This window comes from Anopheles merus, chromosome 2R (genome assembly GCF_017562075.2).
Source record: "Anopheles merus strain MAF chromosome 2R, AmerM5.1, whole genome shotgun sequence".
Lineage (NCBI taxonomy): Eukaryota > Metazoa > Arthropoda > Insecta > Diptera > Culicidae > Anopheles > Anopheles merus.
Window position 1 is genome coordinate 9,931,823 of NC_054082.1, and position 23,525 is coordinate 9,955,347.

Genomic DNA, 23,525 nt, shown 5'->3' on the forward strand with positions numbered 1-23,525 from the left:
AATTTGCGCCCAATTTAGCGCCCATTTCGCGGACTTCAGCTTACTCGGCGTGAATTAGGGGGGATGGTGATGCTTCCCTACTTTATGCGAACGTCACTCCCGCCAGGTACGTTCAGATAAACCCATTAGAGGCGATAATCGATCGATCGGATGGAAGCAGTCCCGGAAGAAGATCGCCCCCCTGCAAAAGGGCTCGGGGAAATTTAGCTTCATTTGTTTCTGGACAGACCATTGAATGTGTATAATCCATTAGCGTGCTGATTCTTGATTGAGTTTGAACGTGCGGACGGACGGGTGGAGTTGGGTTGTAATGAGCAGTAGGAACAACCCCCCACACACACATACAAACAAACCCATTAAGGGGACCGACAAGCGCAACAGTAGAGGTGTAATTACTACAAATCACTCGTAACCAGACAAGACAAGTGGCAGAGAAGATTGCGAAGCCTTGGTCTTAATTGAAAAGTGGATGAGAGAGTGAAGAGCTGTACAATTTCCGTCCGATTGAATCCTTCTTTTCTGGATCTGCGATGCGAGTTAGCAGATTGCTAGAAAGTGGTGAGGTTTTTTTGATGTAATTCTACAAGGCACAGCGTGTTTTTTCTTTGTCCCTCGCAGCAAACAAAAAAATAATCGTTGACAAGTAACACTCATTATGCAAATGCTAGTGCTCTCCAATTTCTTCCCCGGTACGGTATCTTTCAAACGCGGCGACATACCTTTACACGCACCACTAAATGGTCATCAAAGCCGTGTGTTACAGCCGCTCGCCGGCATCTGTCTCCAGCCCAGCCGCGGAACAAGTGCAACAAGCGCCAAGAATCGTGTGGCCGGTGGGAGCGCTTAATTAGTGTCTTGTTGTAATTATGATTTAATTTCATCCAGCCCGGGCCCGGGTGGAAGAATGCGGGCTGAAAAGAAAAACATGCGGGGGCCTTTAATGATGTCTGGCACAGCCACTCGTACGGCCATCGTCCTCCGGACGGTAGGTTGAATGATTTAGAACCAAGTTCTTTGCAACCCTCATCCACCACAAAGGGAAACGGTAACTCTTCACACACACACAAAAAAACCCTTCTCGAAAATTGAAGCAAAAGCTACGTAGCCAGCAAATTGTCAGCAACGCATACACTAAGCTTCTTGCTTTCCCTGCTTTTTTACCTTTCGCCCCAAAAACAAGACCAACTCAGTGCGACCAGGACCAGAAACAGAAACAGTCGGGAATATTCATGGTAATAAATAAAGACATACCCGAACAGAACACCATTCAAACACGACGAAGCAACTCAAAACTTTCATCGGAGAGAAAAGACACACACACACACACAACGAAAAAAGGACGCTACCAGCAAAAGCTCTCGACGAAGAATAATTAAATGCTACAAAGTCCCTCCCTTGCGTATCTCTGTCTCCACCCGGCCAATTTGTAACCAGTGTGCATCCAGGCTGCACCGGCTTTAGTGCACCCACTGTGCTGCAAGTCGGTTGTATGGGTGGATGGTTAGGAGGACGAAGCTTTTGGCATTTTTAAGTTCCTCCAACCCCATCGCTGCCCATTGCCACCGACGGTGAAGGGCGTTTGCTGAGTGATTTCAATTTTTGCCCGTCGGTAAATAATTCATTTGCATCTGCTTTGTTTTCTGTTTGTCTCTGTCCCTCCATCGCTCCATCGCTGAGTTGGCAAACTGCTTGTAACTGCTTTTTGCAAATGCTTAATTTTTAATTCCACCCCGGTGTGTCTGTGTAAGCTTCCTATTTGCCTACGCTGGTGCGCTTTGAACGGATTGGTGCTGGGCGGGGTGTAGTAAACTCGCAAGTAAAACATAAAGACTTAGCAGAGAAAAAAATCTTCCTTGTACTGAGAAATAACTTTCAACGCTTAATCAATGGCCAGCAAAACCTGAACGGACGGAGCAAGAACCTTACCACGAGAGGTGCAACAGCCGCAACGCGCTTCCAAATGCCGTTAAAGATTTTGCGTTTTACGATTTCAATAAACTCAATCAAATCATAAACCGTCCGATTTGACTTCCCTCCCCCGGGGCCAAGCGGAGAGAGACAGAGACACGGGGTGGGGTGTAGTAAATCATCGGGCAAAACAATCCGATGGTGATTGCATTTCCATCCTCCCTCTTTCCCATTTCCGTTACGTTAGCACGTTGTTACGGGTAAAGAAGGGGGAAATAAAACTCGGTCAAACTGCTCGCTGGTGTGCTTTTTCTGTTTTCCGGTACTGCCGAAGGGGATGCAAACGCTGCCCCGTTACGTTCGATTCTAACGAAAAATCATACAAAACCCATAATCTGCAAGCGCGCGCGCGTGTGTGTGGGGTTCCGCTTCACCGTTAGCGGAGGGTGCCGATGCTGGGTGCCGAATGCTGGGGGCTAGCAAACCGGAACAGACCGGAGAAAGTTAGGAGAACGTCTTTCGTCTTGGCCAGCAGCGGGAAAGCAAAGCGGGCCATATTATTCTGTCACAGCTGGATGGTTCTGCTGCCATCCTGCTGCCCCTTTCCTGCGCGGTGCTGTGCTGTGAAGATGCTTGTGCCCCGTGAATTGAACCACACGGTAAAGGGCTGTAAATTGATGAAAGGAAACTCCCGAATGCTTGCTTTATTGTGGTACCTCAAGCTGGAATCAATAAACTTGCCAGAACGGGTGGCGTACTGTGCAAAGGTTCACGGGTAAGTGGTTGAACCGTTCCGCAACTGTTTCACTGCCATTGCGATATGGTTTATTTTGGCTTCAATCGTAATAAAACGTGATGATCGAGCGCCAGCGCAGGGAGGGTGAAGTTCAGACAAACAAATGTGATTCTAAAAGACAATTTTACCTTTTTATGGGGTTAGAAAGACCCGAATTTGGGAAACTTTTGATTTGGCCTCTATTGCAATGCACTAACAAACACTGAACACTCGAAGTTCTGCGAGGCTATAAGACACACTGTACGAGAGCCCTTGAATTTGTAACCACGCTTGATTGCACCAAAAGCACTACACACTATTGACACACTTCAGAACCGTTTAAACCTGGTGTCTAAAACAAAAAAACAAAAATCCGGGCAGCTACCGGAACGTTGCACGGACGCAAGCGAACTGATTACTTGCGCCGGCGCAGTATTACGTACGCCCGGTGCCGATGTCACACAAGCGCCTGTCAAGGGTATCAAGGGGAAAGGTCCATCCAGCAAAGGCTCCAGCAGCAGAACGAAAACAAAACCCCAGTCAGACACACGCACACACACACGGACAAAACACAGACCTGATATGCAGGAAGAAACAGAATCCAATGTAAAATAAAAGACGATCGTCACTCGCCCGATGATTGCCGGCCCATCGCTGGAGAGTCTCTCATCGCAAGCGCAAGGTACTCGATCAGGCCTTACCTCGCTTATCAGTCCTTCTTCGATGATGGTCGGATCGTTCGAGGATGGTTGTTGATGTTGTTGTGTGGCCGGTGCCGTATCGAGGGCAGAAGTTATCAGTTCTATTCTAGTGCGGATCGCAGTGTGTGGAGGGAACGGTCACCTCAATACATGCTCAGCTCCAGCTGACTCCCGGTGAGTGGTTTTGAAATGAAAACTAATTGGTAGATCTGTTCGATAGTCTTACTTGAACAGAAACACTGGAATCGAACGATTAGAGCCTTGGGGTATGTTTTGTAAAACAGGTAAATAAATCTGCCCATCCGATTAGAGCGCTGTGAATTTCCCAGCCATTAAAATTGGCCCATTATCATTATAAATTACGTAAAAGGTTTGTGCAGTGCAGATTGCAGCTGATTGCAGGAACATTCCGTTGAACATTCATTGCGCTTCAGTTTGACTGCAAACGATTTCCCGATAGGTGGCGCTTGTACCGTTTAGTACACAACGGCGACGAAATTGAGTGTCGCTTGAACTGGCTCGGCCAATCACTCCCTTTTGCCTGTTTTTTTATTTAATGAAACAGGACCATACCTCAAACAGTTTCACTGCATTTAAGGTAGAACAATGCGTGAACTAATAACGTTCCCCATGCGTTAAACATCTAAGCGGTTCTCCACTTTCACTTCGACTGTATGGCAGCGAAACTACTGACAACCTCGAACTCAACAACTTTTCACCCTTATGAGATTGGTTTTGTACTTGTGCATGCCACTGGAATTGCATTTGGAATTGTCACTGAACTGATTACGCTGCGTTGCCTGAGCTGTGTGCATGTGTGCGTATCCTTGTGCTGGAAATGTGTGAGGGTAGCCTAACTTTACAGCTAATCCTGGAATCCGTCATCGAATCTCGGCACCACATACTCGTCAGACAGCGTGTGCCTGTTTGTATAACGAACGCAATGATGACACGCTTCTATGCCGTCCTGATTCATCAACGCTGCGGCAAGTAAACGTACAGGGGATATTGAAATGGTTCTAGAACAAAAGTTTTCAATTGGAGCCACTTGAGAGTGAAATGGCACTGTTACAACTGGTAACGCCAACGCTACCTCCAGCATATAAGCCACCCTAGAAACGTAGCAATCGCGTACAATTCGGCACACAATGCCTGAAGCTACTCTCAACTAATTACCAAACTCGACGTGGGAATAATGTTACAAATCGGCGACGAACTGTGCCGAATACCAAGGCAAACACACTCTCAGGTCACCTGTTCCTACATTGATTGCATACTTCCTCTGGAAGGTAATATTTGCGTGCTGCAAACGGTGCGAGAATCGTTCTATCAGGAGGACATCCCGGGGATGAAGATAAACCCACCCCGCCATGAAGAGTCAAATAGGAATTTAGTTGCGATTGCTCAAATCTCGACACTCGTACACCAAAACTCGTTTTCGCAATTGCACTCAAATTGATGGGAATGAAGAGCGGGGTGGGCCGAACAAAAATGGAAGCAGCAACAGGCACCACTTACGATGAGCGCAAGGGTGGAGAAACCCCGTGAAAATGATGCATCTGCTAGCACATGTACTACATGCGTTCAGTAAAACCACACTTGAGGCTTACCATGCGTATACACTGCAGCGCAACGTCAGGGTGTAGTGTCACTGTCGCACTGCTCTCCCGTACACCCGCCCCGGTACGCCCGGTGCAATCGAACCGGAGGATGGTTTTCAATCTGTTCGGCACCCATTTCCATTGTGTCAACTGGCTATCGGCGCCATCTGTAGACTCCGCGGACAAAGGTCGATCGCTTAGCAAAGCGTGATTCGGCCCCGATGGGTCAGGTCACCGTTCAGCGAATGATCGAGATGCATACGGACGATGAAAACCCCCAACGGGAGTACTGTGATGCTCTTTTTTTGCGACTGGTGTAATGCTAAAAGAGCAAACGTACTGCGCTGCCCGGGGTTTCATTAACAATGTTCAAACATCATTCACACAGTGGGTGATTGCAGGAAATGGTGCATATTTTTCCTGGACGCTCCTGGCTCCTATTGTTGACTTATGCACGAACAATTATTGAAAAGGGATACTACATTTCCTGGAATTAACTGAGATGCTCGCCGGTAGCACCTGTGCTGCATGAAGCACGTCAATCAATGCATCCGTGCAGGAGGTTTATTGAAGTCAACAAATTTTCTTCGAATCAAACAGCTGCTTTCGCTCTGGTAATCTTTACATGCCATGCAAGATTCGTTTGCTACTAGGTACAGGCGTAATTTAATGGTTGGATTTCGTTTTACTATAAAAAAAACCTATTCACACTTACAATACATTGTGCATTATTTTTCCTATGATTCAGATGCAGTTTTGAGTAGGTCGTTCCACTTCAGAACAAAGCGAAAGCTTCCATTTCTACCGTACCTTACTTGACGCGAAAGTTGACGGAATATGTTCCCTGGTCAAACATGTTTAAATCAAGAATAAGAATCAATCTAACAAATGTTAAACAATTCCAATTTACTTACAAGAAATGCGTTACGAGCCATTTCCACACTTATCGCTCTTTTGGACGACTAGACGACCCATTGCTGTAATAAAGCGTCATCTCGTTAAAGCCTCAACAAGCGTCCCTGAACAATCGATGAGAGCAACCACTCCTCCGATGTGATCCATATCGTTCGCCTTTTCAATCCCGCTGCCGGTGTCTAATTAATTTCAGCCCGTTCGGCGTTGTAAGCATCAATTTCGGGCCACCAGCTCTTTGATTTCTACCCAGCGGATCTGTTACGTTGGCCCCATGCAAGAAGGCTGCCGCTGCATGAACTTTGCGCTTTCGGTCACTATCGCGAAATGGTCCACCATTTCAGCTGTTTGGTTAGTGGCGGTGGTGTTGGTTGTGTTTTGGAAGATTCACAGATCGCTTCCCACTCCAGAGTCACGGTCGCACTGCTTCTCACGAGCCCAACCTTCCCACCAGCTGGTTTGTTTTCGACGGGTACGGGCAACTCCACCGAAAAACCACCACCGTCGGCCGTGTCGGTTGGTTTTGCCGGTCGGAAATGTCTATGTGTGTGTGTGTGTGTGCGTCACGAAAGAGATGAAAGGGGTGAGTTCGAGCGTATTATGCAACATTCCCACAGCTTTATGCTTTTGGGCGCTGCAGCATGAGGTTAGCCGGGGCAAGGGCGCGATTGCGGTGGGTTGCCGTTTCGCGCAAAGGAAGATCGCCAGGTTCCGCGATTGTTCCGCGGGCACGGATCGCGCACGGCACGAAGGGTGAACTGTTGTTTCGCAAGATGCATAATTTCGAAGACACCCCGACACACAGAGCAGCCGTGTAGCCGGGCCGTGCACGGACGGGCAAAATAATAAACCCAGCGGGTCGTGCGCTTTTGGCACGAGTCAGTGTGAGTTGGAAGGCGCACCGTTCGCGTGCTGGTGTTGGTGATCTGACCCATTGGATGCTGTAGAGATGGTAGCCGGGTGGGGATGTTGCGTTCGCCTCAGCTGCGTTTGGCTCTGTCTGCACAAAAGAGTTTGAATAGCTACCATGTTCTTTCGAGGGAAATTTAGCATGTCGAACTGATGAGTGTTGAATATTTCATTATGCCACTAAGTCTGATGCTGCTTAGTGCAGCTGTGTTGCAGGATGATTCATGCACTAAATAACATTTATTACCTGTGTCTTATCTGTGTTATCTAAATCATCACGTGTCCCGTGAACAGTAAAGGCGTCTTTGTCCGTACATGAATAAATTTCTATTTCGCGAAAAACAGTCTGCTTCTTCAGCACATTAACAAGCGTGCGCAGTTAATGTTAATTTAATTAGCCCCAACATGGCTAGTTACCTATGCCGATCAAAAAGAATATTCCTCCGTTGCTGGTGGGTTGGGTTTCGTCTCAACCAACCACGACACGAACCCGTCAACCCGACAACAGGCAAACATTCATGCCAAGATAAAGATCGTGCACGTGCCGCCGTTGGCGGTGGTGGATCATCGTTGACGTGACGTATACGATGGTATAATAATTTTCCATAATTTGTTCAACATAAACCTCCATATGCAATGCCCCAGTGCTGATCGTACATCCAGTACCGTTTAAGTGCATCCCGTACCACCCCATCACTGATCGTCGCAGATCGTGATGCATGAAAATGGGGAGGAAAAGCTGACACCTTTCCTCGAGGTTCTGTGGCGTGCGATTGAAAAACGAATTTAGGTTAGTCGATGCTTTCACTGCGTTGCTTTAAATGAAATCCTCAGTGCAACATAACAAAGCCGTCAGCATGAGAAGGAATAAAAATGGAAAAGTGTTTACGCTTCACATCCATTCCGATGGTCCGATGGTAATAAATGTCTTGCAAAATTGATCGAGGGTGCGTTTTGATATTATAATGAAGTTTTTCTTTCCATTTTTTTTTGTTCGCGTGAATACATTTTGTACTAATCGGATGCAATTATATACTCTACTGATAGAGGTAATATTAATTTATGCGTACATGTTTCGCACAGGTTCGCAGCAGCAGCAGCAGCAGCAGCAGCAGTAGTAGTGCGTTTGATGCATATGGATTGAGAGAAAAGCGAGCAAAAAAAGAAAAAAAATTAAAAAGCGGTATGAATTTTGCGCACGATAAAATTGATCAGCGATTCATTTGGAGGAAAGTAAAAAGGTGGTTTTTTAATGTGTGAAAACGAAATTCCTTCGATGATCGTTGACGATTCGCCGGGGAGGAATGGGAATTGAATTATTAGTTAATCGTTAAAGATGAATTTTCTACAACAACATCTTTTCGTTTTCATTTGTTAGTTCTTAAACTGTCCTTTTTTTCAAGACATTTAGAATTAAAACTACTAAAAATTCTAGTTATAGTTATATGTAGTTGCCGTAAACTCTCATTGCAAAAGAAAATTAGAGCAATCAAAATGACGCACTCGGAGACAAAGGTAAACGCACCCAATAGACTCTACGTTCCCGGCAAGAAGTAATAAAAATCGAATAAATTCTCATAAGTACCGTCCACTGGACTAGAACGCTTCACCATCTTCATCTTCATTAGTTTAACTGAGGCTCTTAAAAACGCGTTTCCAGGGTACTTTTTCTTTCCGTGCCACCCCCCGGGGGGGGTGGGCGAGGAGTCTGTCATCCCGGTCCTTCCCGTTCGTCAAGACCAGTCAAGACTGAAATCGTACTTGAAAACGGTTTTGTAAACGGGCTAGTGGCTGCTACCGCGGCAAGTTCAAAGCAAACTAAGCCACGGTTACCTATCCCTGTTCGCACGGCGTAAGCCAGGGAGAAAGGTAACAGGGAACCCCGAGTGCCGGGCTGAAGCACGGTATGGAAACACACAACTGCAGACGGACAGTCCCAAATGGTGCCGGCATCCACTTGCTGGTGCTGCTGCTGCTGCTGCTGCTGAGACAATTTAATTTAAATTTGCACAGGAAATTGTTATTGCTTCAATGAGGAATGCACGCTGTCCAACGGTTTGGTGTGCACACACACACACAGAGCTAGCCATCCACATCACGCACTTCAGCATTGTTCGTGTACTAACGGAGAACCAGCGAGTGACTGTTTAGAGTGACGGAGGCAAAAAGAAGTCCAGCCCAGACCGCGGGCACGGGCAAATTGAGTACGATCAGTTAACTCGTCCCGGTTGCTAGCCGTTCTTCCCCCTGTGACTTCTTCCAGCGACGGACTGAAAGTGATTGCAGGGGCAGCAAAAAGAAAGGGGGAAGAGCAAAAAATAAACCAAAAATAATAGACACTCCTTGGCGGAACGCAACTACGGCTAAGACGACAGCAGCAAAGCGATGGCCCAAGACATGCGCCTTGTCCTGCACGGTAGCACAGCAAATAATCAGCCCGGGCGGGTGGAAAGTAGACGGCAATGATGCAATTCAAAATAGTGCAGCAAAAGGTGCTTTCCAGAATAAATACCACTGGATGGTCTAAAGTCCTTTTTGCGAAGCATTTCAGCAAAAACAGCATAGCTTTTTCTTTTAAGAAGAGCACCCTTAAGGGTTCGCCTCTTTCCGGGGTTTTGCGTAGTTTCTTTGGAGACTGCAGGTGGTGATGGTGGCAGAAAAATGGAGCTCGGCGGGGTGACAGGTGCATTATTTTCTACGCCATTGCAACTCACTCTCCGCCGGGTGGCTCGGACGCTCCGGCAGAGGGGCAAACGAACGTGGATGCACACCGAGCGATAGAAAGTGTAAAGAAAAATCTATCTTGATGTGCATTCATGTGCTGAGCCGTGGGGAATCCGGAAGCAAACGGTTTGCCGCCATAGTCACGATCGGACGTGATGGCTACGTGGGAGCATTACTTAGCTTTCCGGGAAAAGCGAACAAACCGACAACAAGCCAAGCTTAAGACGCTACATCGCACACATCGGCACTTCGCTACCCGGTGGTGTGTAGCGGGGCGGGTGCTGTGTGGTTAGAACTCGTTCTCGAAACCGTGCAATGTGTCGGAACTGACACGTATCACCCACTCCCTGTTCCCGCCCGCCCGTTGCAGTCCAAGGGCAAATGGGAAGTTCGAGTTTATCATCATAAGATAATTCGCACCCAGTTTCCCACCAGGCCGGGCGGGTGCTGCACCTAATTTTTTGTTTCAACCCGCCTGCAAGTGCATTTCGCTCTGCCTCGTGGCCGCCGTAGCTGCGCCGTTATGTTGCCACCCGTTAGCACAGATGATTGTCGGTGGCGGGTTTGTTTCGACGGCTCGCTCACACCGTGCTGCGGGACGGGTTTTGCATTTGCTGTTGACATTTAGACTCGGGTCCGGTTTTTGCCGCGGGCGGGCAGGGGGAAATAGTGTTTTGGTTTAGAAAACATTGTCAAATATACAATGAACTTCAGTTTTGCATTAGAGCTAACATTCTAGCCGGGTGCTTTGAGCAATAAGGCCTGCGCACCACATCAATAAGGACTTTAAAATAACAATAACATATATCAAATGTATTACCAACTACTTATCTTGATCAAATAGTAGCGATCATAGATAGCTCTTAGCAGAAATAAAAATCATCATTTTAGACAGTGCACACTATAGGCGTGCAGAGATAATTTTCAGTATATTAAATTATTTTAGAATTTTTAAGAATTAGGAATACTTTTATTCAGAAGTAGATTTTGTAGATTTAAGAACCTAACTAACTTTCGCAAAGAAAAAAAAATCGGTTTTTCTGTAACTAAAGATTCTCTTCGACCATTTTTACCTCAACAGTTTGTGTTGTGATCTCACTGTGCGCATATAAAAATGTAATGAAGAGAAAACTCAACACAATTCAATTGAGAATAGCTCTCTCGCGTAGAGGAGACTCGATTTCTCTTTTTCAAATTCTCTCGCACCTTTTGGGTGCGTAAAAATGAAACCGTCTAATGTTTCTAATGGCGCAAGTCAACACTTTCTTTCTTTTCATGTTTGTTATTGTATAAAGAGGATTAGTAGCTTAATTGATTTATATTCTCTCACGTAGAATACTACTTACAATTTCTTTTTTTGTTTGAATTGTTTTTTCTTTCTGTCAAACTATAACTGTATGATTTTTTTACTGTGTCATTTTGTGCTTTGATTTTTTAAATATTTGATAAATTTGTTGTTGAGTAAATAAATAAAATACAATTAATACAAACGTTTCGTTTAATGGTTATTATGTTTACTACAGCTTCTTGTTTTGCTTAAATACAATACTACACATGAGTTAACTCGTTTAGGTTATATTTTTTCTTATTTTAAACTGTTCCACTTTTTTCTTAAGAACTTTCATTTGCTTCGTGTTTGTTGGTTAGTGCTACTTTCTTCTTGTCTTATTTAAGGCATCAAGACCAAAAGTCACACAGTTGTTTTGGCCTGCAGCTAGTGCGGATTCAAATTTACACACCCTGGCGCACAAACTCAACCAATCGTTCGCTCTCTCTCTCTCGCGCGCGCTCTCCCATCGCTGCCCTAACAGACAGGGCAGCCTGGCTGTTGTTTGTTCGCCCCGAAACCAACGGTTGTGTTTTGTTGCCCGTGTGTTGTGTTCCGTGCGACGAACGGAACCGTGTGTGTGCGGACTTTTTTTTCGTTTTGTGTTGTGCAGCTTCGTCTAATAAAAGGCTAATAAAAACGCGAAATGTGTTGTCGCCGCGTACTCCAGGCACACAGGATTTAGTATCAGATCGCAAGTGTGGTGAGCGGTGGCGACCGACGTATCTATCGGTTGGCGTGTGCAAATTCACCCGAACGGATTGGTCTCGGATTGGTTCCATCTTCTTCGAGCGCATCTTACGCGCATTGAACGCGCTATCAGTCCGCGAGTTCGCCTGTGCGTTATCATCTCAAGGTGCATCTTACGAGCAATCCATCAGCGGAAAAAGGGTAAGCAATCGCCAGTTGCGACCGAATGTTGCCAGAGGAGGCTGTGTGTAGAGCATTGCAGTGGAATTTAATTCCGAACGGGATCGAATTCCTGCACCCACATCCGCGGAACTCGGATCGTTGTAAACAACGGGTAGGCGCCGTACGTCATCCGCGCGACGAAGATGTGCGCGGCGTAGTTTTCAATGTTATTTCCGCCTAGATTTCAACCCCGATCCAGTGTGTGTGTCGGCCAGTGGCGGAAAGTGATTTGTTTAGGAAATCTCCCTATCAACATTGTGAACAGTCACGGGCTCTGATGCAGTGTTTGGTTCGCGTGTAGTGGTGGTGGTAGTGATGGTGGTGTTGGTGTGGTGCGCATTGTTTTGACGTTTGCTGCAGACGTGAAAATATCGAACGAAACCAGCTGCGTGAGACGGCGAGGTGAGATGTGCCCGGTGACTGGTGTGTGAGGAGGAAGCTTTGAGAAGGTCGTGCACCGCTTTTTTTTTGGGGTCATGCGGGTATGTGCAAAGACGTCTGCCGTGTTGTGAAATGTTAGAAAATGCCCCGAACCTCCCAGCATCTAATTCATGTTGCACGAAATCGCCCCGCAAAGTAGGCTGGTGGATGGGAGAAAAATAGCAGGTGAGAGAGGGTTTATCGATTTTGTGTCAGCTTCGAACCAACGGTACACCGTCGAGCAGGGGTGAGCAACTTTGTCGGGAGGTATGGTTGACAAATGGAGCTGAAACAGAATTTAAACATTGTTTAGTTTTGTGGCTCACTGAAACGAAAAATTGATAAACATTCTTAGTAAAAGTGAAAAATGGGCAAATTTGTGATAAAATATGCTCAGTAATTCCTTATGATACGAAACAGTGTATATTAAAAAAATGTTAGAACATGTACTCTTTATTGTAACACAATCTGAAGGCCGTGGGTTGCGTACCCCTGTTCTCCGTGCGGAGCTAACATTCTCGCTCACGATCTCTCTCACGCATTCTCTCGCCAATGCTTCTCACGCAGCATCATCGTCGTACTGTAGCATATGCACAGCATAAGCGAACTTCTCATCTGGTGTTTTTGTATGACATGCCACATGTTTGGTTATTTATTTCTTACTTGGCCAATACTTTTGTCGGTAATGAATTCGGTTAATGAACATAATGAAGTAGAATGATGGTTGTTGAGGTTTCCTGGAATATTAAAAGGTGAAGAATAAGTTTTGGGATGAAAAACTAACGTACAGAAACGATGTGTTTCCTCTTGTGACCTTGTTTGACACAATTTAACCTCTAGCACATTGTATGATTGGATTCTTTTCACTCCCGTATGAATGGGAAGGTATCCAAATGAAAAACTTTATTTAAGTTTCACTTTGACCATAGAACCTAAGCACAACAAAAATTCTTGCCCAGTCTATCCCCTGCCGTGCCCTTGCTCATCACGGAACTCTGTGAGAAGAACCTGTTTGCCTGATGTGTCTCCCGTTTCACCGCTCACCCGATGAGATGCGATCTTGCTGCTTCATCCTCCCCACCAAAACGGTGGAGATGGCAACTCCCGACGATGGCAAGGGGATTTCACTTTTTGTTGATTTTCTGCCGCTGGCTGCAGCGTTGCCGTTCCGTATCGGTGCACTGGCATGCGATTGCATTCCGGCGAAGCCACAGACCCCCCACCCCGACGGCAGGCGTCTGTGCATAATGCACATCTCCCGTGCGCTCCGCCAAATGGTGATGGCCGGGTGAAAGCAAACTCTGGTGCAGTGAGCAGGGGGATGGGGTGGGGGAAATAGCGAAGGGGGATGTGTGAGAAGTGAAATCTTTCCCCATTGGCGTTCCCCGTCTCGCACAGTCAATCTTAGGACTAGGGGGGAAGGCGGTACGAAAGCGAGTCGAAAGATCGGTGCGATCATTAGGCCTGCGACACATGCAACACAATTTAACTAGCAGCTCAATTACTGAACACAGTAAATTTGGTCCAGTTTCGATTCATCTAAAGAGCGATGAAGATTGATTTGTGGTGCATGCGTACAGGGGGAGCTATCGCTCATTGAAACAAAGAACACAAACATCACAATTCAGTTGGTGGAAGGCGCAATTCGCTGCAGCAGCGGGATTGTCTCCCCCCCCGGGGAAGAATGCATACATTGATGACCCCCAGGGAGAATGGTCACGTCCCGTGCTCACCGGGGTTCACCGATGCAAGCGACCAGCGTGCGTTTGTGCAGAAAGAAAAACTGTACCGGGAAAGTAGGTCAGTCGAATGAATCTCGGCTTTTCTTACCCTTCTGCATTTATTTGCCCCAACTTGTCATCTTGCGCGCGTACGCAGCCACACGTTACCTTTTAAACGAGCTTTGCTCCCCCCCCCCCCTCCCCCTTCCTTTCCCCTCCGCTCGAGCACACCATTGAACCCTTCTTGCAATTCAAAACCCACTGACCCAGTGAGTCCCCGAAAAGTGCGACCCGCCGCCAAGCGTTCGCCGACCGAGAATAGCGTGAAAAGTGCATTCATGTGCATTCAGCCATGATCGCGGTCAGTGTCCGTGTGGTCTGCCAACCCTTAGAGAGGGGAGGGAGTGGGGCAAGTGGGAACAGTGGTAAACGAGTCTTGCAATTCCGAGGTGGAGGAAAAACGATGAAGGAAAACAAACGGACCAACTGCGCGAATATGCTGCAACGGTTGGGGAAGGGAGGGCGTTGCAGTTTCTCATGCATTCGGGGCGTTCGGGGCTCAGCTCACGTTGCGTTGCATGGGGTGCATTCGTCTTAGCATGGGTCGTGCTGTTAGCCCAACATTGGGACGAAGTTTTCCAGCTTTCCCACACCGCACGACTGTCTTTTCGATACCGAAGTCGATTGTTTGATTGGCCACGCGTCCTCCCTTTTTGGGTTTTGAGGAATCGATCTCGGCCAATATTCATGAACTCTAGCTGTAGCTACAGCTAGGCAAAAGTGGGTGAAGTACACGATCGATCGGCCAGCTTATTCGTGAATGGTTCGCATCGTTAGGGGCCGAGCATTGGAGTTGGGTTTGCTGTTTTGTTGTTTCGCCGGTCACGATGAATAATATAAAATCAATTCCGATCTAAAGGGCACAACCACCAAGAAGTTCAGTGATGTGCTGGTTAGTTATACTTCAAACATAGTTAAAACTTAACAAATATGTAATACTGCAAACATATTTTCCTAGCTACACCGCCGACGAGGCTTCTCGCTTTCATCTAGACCGGAGCAGACGGTAAAAGAATCCCATCAGAACAAACTTATAATCCATCATTAACGTGCCGGTGCCGGGCGGGATTTGCATCCAAAAGATGCGATTTTACGACCACGCATGCGCACGTGCGCCTTACGCAGCGGGCGGGAAAAACTCCGTCACTGTTTGTGTTCAAACTTTTGCAACCATTTTGCTACCGTTTATTATCAAGCGACGGGCAAGCTTCGTTGTGCCGCATGAAAATCAAACGCACACACAGCACACAACAGCCAGAAAAGAAAAGAAAATCAAATCTTCCATAAACAAAGCAAAAAAGTTTCTCCCGGCCCCGCGATGCCATCATATTAGAGGTTCATTATTTCATCTTTTCTCCGCGCGCGTCTGCATTTTTCTTCAACGCCCGCCTTTTTTCATTCCCCGGGTGCCAGACTTCCGACCCAAAGCCTTTCCAGCGCCAAACATTGCAAACATTTTTTCCCCAACTTCCAGCCATTACTTGCGCGAGAGAGAGGCCAAACGCGGATCATCGGATCGGATGGCGCACCGTGGCAAGATGTTGTTTTTATTCCGCCCCCTCCTGCTTTGGGGCATCAGGCAGCCCTGACGTCTTCTTGCTTTTATGACGCTCCACTCTACATCACTCTTACTTTTTACGTCATTGGAACCATTTTATGGCACGCTACCTGGTGGTGTGGAGATTTTGGGGCTGTGTTTTGAGGTAACAGCAGTGGCGCAGTGGTAAAGCAAGAAAGAGGTAGAAGCACACTAATGGGCGCATTGGGTCTGTGCTGGTGGCGGTGGCCACTTGGACTCGTGGATGGTGCTTCTCGGTGCAGTCGAAACCCCGTCTCTTGACCTCTCGCCGAAAAGTTGTATTAACAACAGCAAAAAGAAGATAATTTTGAAGCCGCGCTTTTGGAGACGGCATTCTCTTTGGGCATTCGTTTGCACTGGCCGCGTTGAGTAAAGTGTAGTTGGGTAGTTATTAAATAAGAGAAATTTGCCCAATTCTGGTGGGGTGAAGTTGTTACGACCTGATCGTTTCATCAGCGTACCGTCGAATGGTTGGCATTGACACTGCAAAGAATATTACGCTAAATTGAGAATAATTGATAATCGACCTTACGCATAACTATATCAATCTTTTCTGCCATTTTCCGTAAAAAAAAGTTAGGCTCTGATTCACACCAAAAGTGTGTGCTGCCCCTAGGCAAAACAGCAGCACTGTGTTGCCTTACAATGTTCCTCCCTTACTTTCGATTCGTCTTCACATCGCTTCCAAAAGCGAACACTGCTTGTGCACGTTGACCCGGCCGGAGTCCACTCTTGGGGGCCCCCACGAGCCATACACGAGCCTCAGAATGCAACTGATTTCGCGCACAACTCAGCTTTCCCATTTCCATTTTCCACCCCGGTGGAGTGGTATGATCGGTTCGGCTTTGTTCATGATTTATTAGCCGCGTTTAAATAACATCATGAAACGTGCGTACCGCGAGCGTTTCTATCGGCACGTGAGTCGAACTTGAAGCAAAATGAACACACACACATAAACAAAATACCAGTAGAAACAGGGGAAGGGGTGTGAGAAAATAGGAGGCAAAAAATAGAAAACTTTTACTCTTTCCTATGCGACGCACCTTCCCCACAGGTCGGTGTACGATGAAAGCCCCAACCCAAAACTGCAGAACAGATGAAATGGGATGGGTAAAATGGTGAATCGCGTGAATGGTTCGAGCCGCGATCCATATGGCGTAAAAATGCTTCCACTTCCCCCCAGTCGGATAAAGCATTTTCCACCACCTGAAAGCCGCGCATATGAAAAGTGTGCGATCCGCACGCTGGCCTCGCCATTCGATCCAAATACCGATCGATGGCTTTGCGTGCGAGCGGCGCGGCGAGTGCGTTGGACGGAAGACACCACTACCTTCACCACTACCATCATTCGTGACTGTGGAACATCGTTGTTTGCTGTTTTGCTGAGTTTTGAGCGCACAAAAAAAGTAAAAATAAAACCCCGCTGTGTCGTTCTCTCTCGAAAGACCTTGGAAGACGGTGAAGCTGTGCGATGACCGTCGCCAACGTCGTCTTCAAAGAACGTTCGCCAAGACGGGATGTGGACGTTTGTGTAGCCCCCCCTGCACGCGTGTAAATTAGCCATCGAAACCTGTTTTCGTAGGATCGTGTTTGATTTTTAGCTTAACGTTTCGGTGGTCAATACTGTGCTAACGATGCTGCTGGTGGGAGCTTTTTGAGTGCAGATAGGCCTAGACGCATTGGTCTGGTTTGCTGCTGGTGCGGCACCAATCACCAGATCCACCAGTGAGTGGAGGTTAGTAATACGCATAAGGTCTCGCGCTGAAAGATTAAGCCCTCTGGTTTGAGTCATTCGGGTCAACTGTCGAGCTTGAAGCATATTTGGTAAAGATTTTAATACAATCACTTAAGCTCGTTCAGCTCGGACGAGGGATGGACCAAATCGTACAAAGAATTATGTCTAATTATGGTGCCACTTTTTATTGGATCCGATGTCTTTCATTTGCTGCCACCGGATCGCAACGCAACGACCTGATGACAATCTGTGAACCGGAGCTTTGTTGACCTACTTTCACTGGCCAATTTAAAGCAGCTACCTGTGGCTGAGCTGTTACATTCGCGTAATAGGAAAGGAACGGTTGCTAAACAACGTAACAGCGCATCATTTGGGACCACCTTCACACAATTCGCAAGGAGCAGAAGCGAGGGGAGCATTTGTAAACTGATAGCAAATAAACAATACATTGGGGAAAAAATAGTACAACACCATGCTACGGGCGTTAATGTCAAGACGTTCGGCCAAACTTTCGACCCAGATTGAGAGCGCTTCGGGGCTCAATTCTATGGCGAAAATCGACCTCCCCCGCTCAAATTAGCAATGGTTCACACCGCGTGGTGACACCAAACATTACGGATGTGACGGGCTCTCGCCCCGCAGGGCATCTATCCCACTAACACAGAACGGTGTCAATGCGCGAGAACCTTACAGAAATCGCTCGCATAGAATCGAACGATCTGAGCAATGGTGTGTGCGATGGGTGTTTCCTTACCGCTTCGCTACCCGGAATTAAGCCGGTTTCGGAATCGTGGGTCGAGCGCTGATTTGAATTTACCTCCCATCCCCGCGTCGGAATTCCATCCAACCATCGGCATTCACGTCGTAGTAGAAGCGTGGTTTGAGGCGCTTTTCCTTTTTCGCAAACGACAGCTGCAATCGGTGAGAACGTTTGCCCGGCGTTCCGGCGTTTTGCAACAATACCGGAGGGGTACACGGTCTGGGGGGTCAAATCGGCATTAAGATTTCGATCGCCCCGGGGGCGCACCTCGGTGATTACATCACAATCGTTGTTGGCTGTCGATAGTGTGTGTGGCTCTATTGGGATGGACTGTTTTTTTTGTCTATGTCACTGCTCTTGTTTGTTACTGTCAACAGACGAGAGGAGTGGTCTGGTTTGGAGTGGTTTCTTCCTTTCTTTCCACCGCCGGAAGCCATCGGTAATCGAATCGGGATCTGATACACGAAATGGTCATTAGCCTGGGTGGCAGATGTTATCAGACCGGACCGGACAGCCAGCCGAGAGGTGCTTGTGTGAAGGGTGTCTTATTTGTTCGATATACATTGTGTGAGGTAGGTTTGTCGTTGGTATTTAACTATGATTGTATCGATGGAAGATATAAAAATAGCTCAAATCGATAAGTGCTGTAGCGCTACAAGGAAGCATGGCTGTCTAGTGCATTGTCGAGAGGAGCATTACTGGGCAAGAAACGAGTTATACAAACTGAACATTTTCGGTAAAAATGTATTTCAAATGCCTTAAAGTTTCCCACACAAAAAGCTGTAACTTTAAATTCATTTAAACAACTGCATCCGTCCGAACTACCGACGAGGTTCGCAGTTTCCAGCCCGCTTACATGAGCGCACACGAAGAACGGGCCCTTTATCGCAGCAGCGCCCGTCTTCCGACCGGTCGCACTGATGCTAAATTCTGAATTCTGAAGCCCTCAGGACACGCTGGAGCTGGTTGATGGTGGAATTACTTACATCGTCATCGTGCAGCGGACCGACCGTTGCTGCTGCCGAGCGTGGTTGCATGTTACTGTACAGCCCGCTGGGCACGCCGTTACTACAACAATGATATAATTAATCAGACCCGGCGAAGAACCCAAGCGGCCGCGTGCGGTATTACACGCTCTCGCCCCGATTGCGAAGTGTCCGAGTGTGCACTCGGACAACAAATCTGCAGCGCGCTAGATAAAGTGTCCATCATAACTGCACCAGCACCACCGTGCTTGGGGAAGGGCGGTGGAAAACCGCGAAAGTGTAGGTGCACCTCGCACCATCGACATGCTCTCCAGCCCAGCTTATCACTGTTCCAGCCGACACAAGCCGGATGACGCCGGATCGCCCCCTCCCGGTCGCCCTGTTAATCCCGGCGAGTGGAGGGCTGCCATCGTATCAGCTGCCCGGCCCACAGATGGTGGAGGTGGCGAAAATAAATATGTTTATTATTAGTGCAAATCAGAAGCTGTCGCAGCCAGGCAAAGTTTACCCCACGGCGGCCCTCACGGGACGGCTTGCTGACCGTGGAATGTGAGTGCAAGCTTCCGGGAATGGGGCTGCAGGTTGAAACCGTCCGTCAGCAAACATGTTTTCCGGCCCGGACGGTTGCCGGTGCGGGGTCCCGGGGTCCCGGGGCAGTCTGCAGAAGATGTGTCATTTGTACGGACATTCGTTGGAAAATTGTGACACCAGACCAGACCAGGACGTGTCCAGCCGCCACCGTCCATCACGATAGTCCTCTGTTCTCGATGTGTTATGGCTCGTGTTTTTGAGGCAGCACAGCACAGTGTGTCGGCAAGGATGGGCCGTCGAGTGAGGGTTTGTGTTCGATCTCGTGCCTTTGCACGCACACGCACGGACCGGCAGCACCATGTGACCGGTGTACCACGTGCGGTCTTGCGCTGAATTGCCACTGCGGCCGAGCTGATACGGCTTAATAACCATAACGAACACGTAACGCTGCACAATTCATTCACCCTAATCGTGTAGCGTTTGGCTCGGCCAACCTACCGGCCGCCCACCCATCGATCGAGAACTTCGCGTGCAGCATGCAAATCAGATAAATCAGTGACGGGGCTCGTTGTTGTAGGAGGACCGTTTGTCGATGCTGGGGGACCGCCGGGAACATTGGGCGTTTGTTTTAGGAACCGTCCCAGTTGCCCGAAATCCTGAAACGTGCGCGACACTGTTGTGTTTTGCGTTAGTGGATTTGGGGTAGCGAAACTGTTCCGAGGCTGACGTACAGCATGTCCCTCACACATGTCGATGCGCACTTTCAGTGCTGAGCAAACGCGGGGGTGCATAGTATGGTATCATTAGAACCGGAACTAGCGGTCATCGTATCGTACGGGAAGAGAAGGAAAGAGAGAAACAGAAAATTCACACACAAAACACACATTCAACTGTTGATCGGCTCAATGATGGCTGGAGATATTGAGGCCACTGTGGAATCGATTGCCCCAAGCGGTACTGTTCCCAAATTTCCCCCCTCGCCAAAATCGTTCTCGAGGGTTCTAGCTTCCATCAATGCTAGTTACCGAAATCACTGGGAAATCGTAACGAGCGAACCGAGCGGCCGAAGAATTCAATCCATTCGGATGCGCCAGCCCGACTTCGCTGCCGTGGTTAATTGGTGTGGAATTCTAGTTGCATTTTTAGGGTGCCGCAAATGAGCAGCCCTAACGAGGCCCTCCTTCCTCCCCCGAAACAGCCTGGAATACGTCCATCAGCGAACAGGGAACTCCCGTTGCGCTTTACACTGCAATCAATAAGCGAACGGAGCTTGGATTTGCAGCCGAACATCGGGAAGAGCGGAGTAAAAGACTCATCGCATCACCACGGAACCTGTGGCTATCGCGCAGGTTAGCTCTGAATGCTGGATAAGGAAGGAAGCGTGATGGTGCTGGTGGTAGGCACACGAACCACCCGGGCGTTTTTCCCACGGGCGTTCCTTTCAATCGCCCGCACATGAAATATTGATGGCCGGGTATGGTTTCCCACAGCGTGCGTCTCTGAGTTGCCCGTTTGGCTGCCGGTATGTGCATGGTGTGTATGTTTCAATAATTCGAAACACCGGCCCGGGAGTCCGTGATTTTCTGCCCCGGGTTTTGCGGACGGGACGCGGGACGCGACTTGTTACACAATTCCGGGGCTGTTGAAGCGCTGCTTAACTGGTTGTTTAAAGAGGGACACTTTAATTAGCCAGTGCAGTGGCAGTGTGTTGGAATGTGTGGCCACTTCCTCCGCCCACCCCCACGTGAATTTGGTTCCCCACCGGCGGGGTCCGGTAATTGTTGGTCGTTGATTAATTGCCAATGCTCGTAATGACATCGCGTAAATGAGGTGCCGTGGGGGGCTGAGGGTTTTACGGTTCGGGGTTTCCTCGACGACGGTTCGTTAGCACGCAATAAGGAAGATTCTGCCGCACGCACACAAGCCAACCAACCTGTATTGAGCGATAGTTTCTTTGTTTTGGTTTTTTTTTGTTGTTGTTGTTGCGAAAAGCTCAAACCAACCAGTTGGATTGTAATTAATTGTGACAACCTTAAGAGCATAGCTCCCGAACCGCAAGAACCGCGGAGTTGTAATGGCAAACGGGCAAAAGCGGAGAAATTGTCGACCCCCCCGGGGAAACCCTGGGGCCACCGATTGTTGTACGCCTGGTTACGCGCTTGTGGCAGGCTTATTAAATTCTAGCGAAAGTGTTGTGACACCGAAGGTAAAAGCGTTTGCCTAATGAAGCTGCTTTAATGGAATTTTGTGTAGGGCGCACATTACGGCACGTGTTACCGCTAAATTGGATGAATTAAATTCTGGAAGTTTGGCTCACTGGCATTGGGCTGGCAGCACACGTGCTTTGAAGCGCGAATTAAGCAAAGAACTTCAGAGGAAAGATGATCATTAATGCAAACCAATGCTCGAGTGCGGAAACCCATTCACACTTTTACTATTTGTCTGTCGGGGCGCCCGTAAAGAGCATCTTAGCCAGTTATGTCCACAGTTACACACGTTGCAAAGAGTTGTTGCAAGGAGATGCTACAAAAAAGAAGAAATTCAAAGTTGCATAGTCTACGCTCAGCACAGTACAAATTTCGGTTTCCTGCTTAGCGCATTCTTCTGCACACGGTAAATCGGAGCCTCTCTGCGTTTGTCACTTTTTCTTCCCGCAACATTTGTCTCGACCCAAACGAACGATTTGACTTCTGATCCCGCCGGCATCCTCGGCTTTGCAGGGCATGAGTTTGCATTTTATTTACTTTTCAGGATTTCGGCATTAGAAATTCCTAACAGCTCTCCACTAGCGCTGTGCCCATCATCCCGCACCAAGTGATGGATCGTCCCGGGCGACCATTGCCGTCGAACGGTGTGAGCGTGCATGTGTATGCTAAGCCCCCGATACGAACAGCTCCTCCGAGCGGGGAAGCCTGGGAAGACATCAACATGATCGACATTTTGGACGATTTATGCACACCCATCCATCCAGCCACCCATTCATCCTACCAAACGGTGGCCCTCCCTCCCTAGCATGGCACTATTTGTTATTCCAATCCAGTCACGTAGTAACGATTTGAGTGTGTGATTTAAGTCAATGCCGCCAAGATTTGTCCTTCCCGGCCCGGTGTCGGTTTAGACAAAACGTGGGACAAAAAGCTGAGGCCCGTATGGCCCGATACGCCGAGACATGTGGAGTCGATTGGCAGTAAAAGAGAGCGAAAAAAAGTGCGCAGGTGACATTGGGAAAGCAATTCTAATCGATGATTACGTTTATCTGTTTGCTACTGCTTCTTTCTTTGCGTTTTTGTCTTTCCTCACGGCTTGATGGTGGGTTATGAGTTTTGGACAAATGATTTTCATATGTTAAGCTAAGTTTGGTTCGGAATAGGTAATACGGAGCACCAGTTACGAATTAAAAACGACTTCCTTTGTTAGGTGGATTAAAAATTAAGTTTAAACGGTGCAGAGTGTTATCAAATCAATGCACTACCCTTATTGTTTCTGGCTCTAGTTTTATCTCGTGAATACCAGCAACCTACGCGGCCCCTATACGACGACGCAATAGAGCTTAACAACTATTAGAAACCGGTTATAATGAATAAAAATCATATGCATTTCATTGGCAAGCCGGCTGATATCACCTCGGCCAAACCTCAGATTAACGTCATCACACCACCCAGTCTGTGCGATCGATCCGGAACTGGATTTGTTACCGTCCGATGGCGCGATAGAAAAATGTTTGTTTATTTATTCACAAATCACTACAATCACACCGGCACACAGGCACTGCACACAAACAGAGAGAGAGAGAGAGAGAGAGAGAGAGAGAGAGAGAGAGAGAGAGAGAGAGAGAGAGAGAGAGAGAGAGAGAGAGAACGTTGCCACGCAATGACAAATGTGTGCCGGTTGACCATTAAAAATAACTCGCACCACTCGTTGCCCGCGAGCAGGAAGGAATGCAAATGTGCAAGCTGCATTGTTG

At 47.8% G+C, this 23,525-nt stretch overlaps 2 protein-coding genes across 8 annotated transcripts in view; one reads left to right on the top strand and one right to left on the bottom strand.

Moving 5' to 3' along the window:
* LOC121589008 (galactokinase-like) overlaps nt 1–3,328 on the bottom strand; it is a 29,549-nt gene extending 26,221 nt beyond the window's left edge. The window contains exons 1-2 of one of the 3 annotated variants that reach the window (XM_041907538.1): nt 2,833–3,127; nt 720–911 (exon numbers count right to left, since the gene is read on the bottom strand). The gene's annotated coding sequence lies outside the window, so the exon portion shown is untranslated. Of the gene's footprint in view, nt 1–719; nt 912–2,832; nt 3,128–3,260 lie in introns of those variants that run through there. The other 2 variants (XM_041907540.1, XM_041907536.1) reach the window with 2 other exon arrangements.
* Nucleotides 3,329–3,539: 211 nt separating this feature from the next.
* The window catches only part of LOC121603510 (extracellular serine/threonine protein CG31145), a 44,681-nt gene continuing 24,695 nt past the window's right edge, over nt 3,540–23,525 (top strand). The window contains exons 1-2 of one of the 5 annotated variants that reach the window (XM_041932341.1): nt 11,292–11,748; nt 11,951–12,375. The gene's annotated coding sequence lies outside the window, so the exon portion shown is untranslated. Of the gene's footprint in view, nt 3,559–11,291; nt 12,376–23,525 lie in introns of those variants that run through there. The other 4 variants (XM_041932344.1, XM_041932342.1, XM_041932343.1 and 1 more) reach the window with 4 other exon arrangements.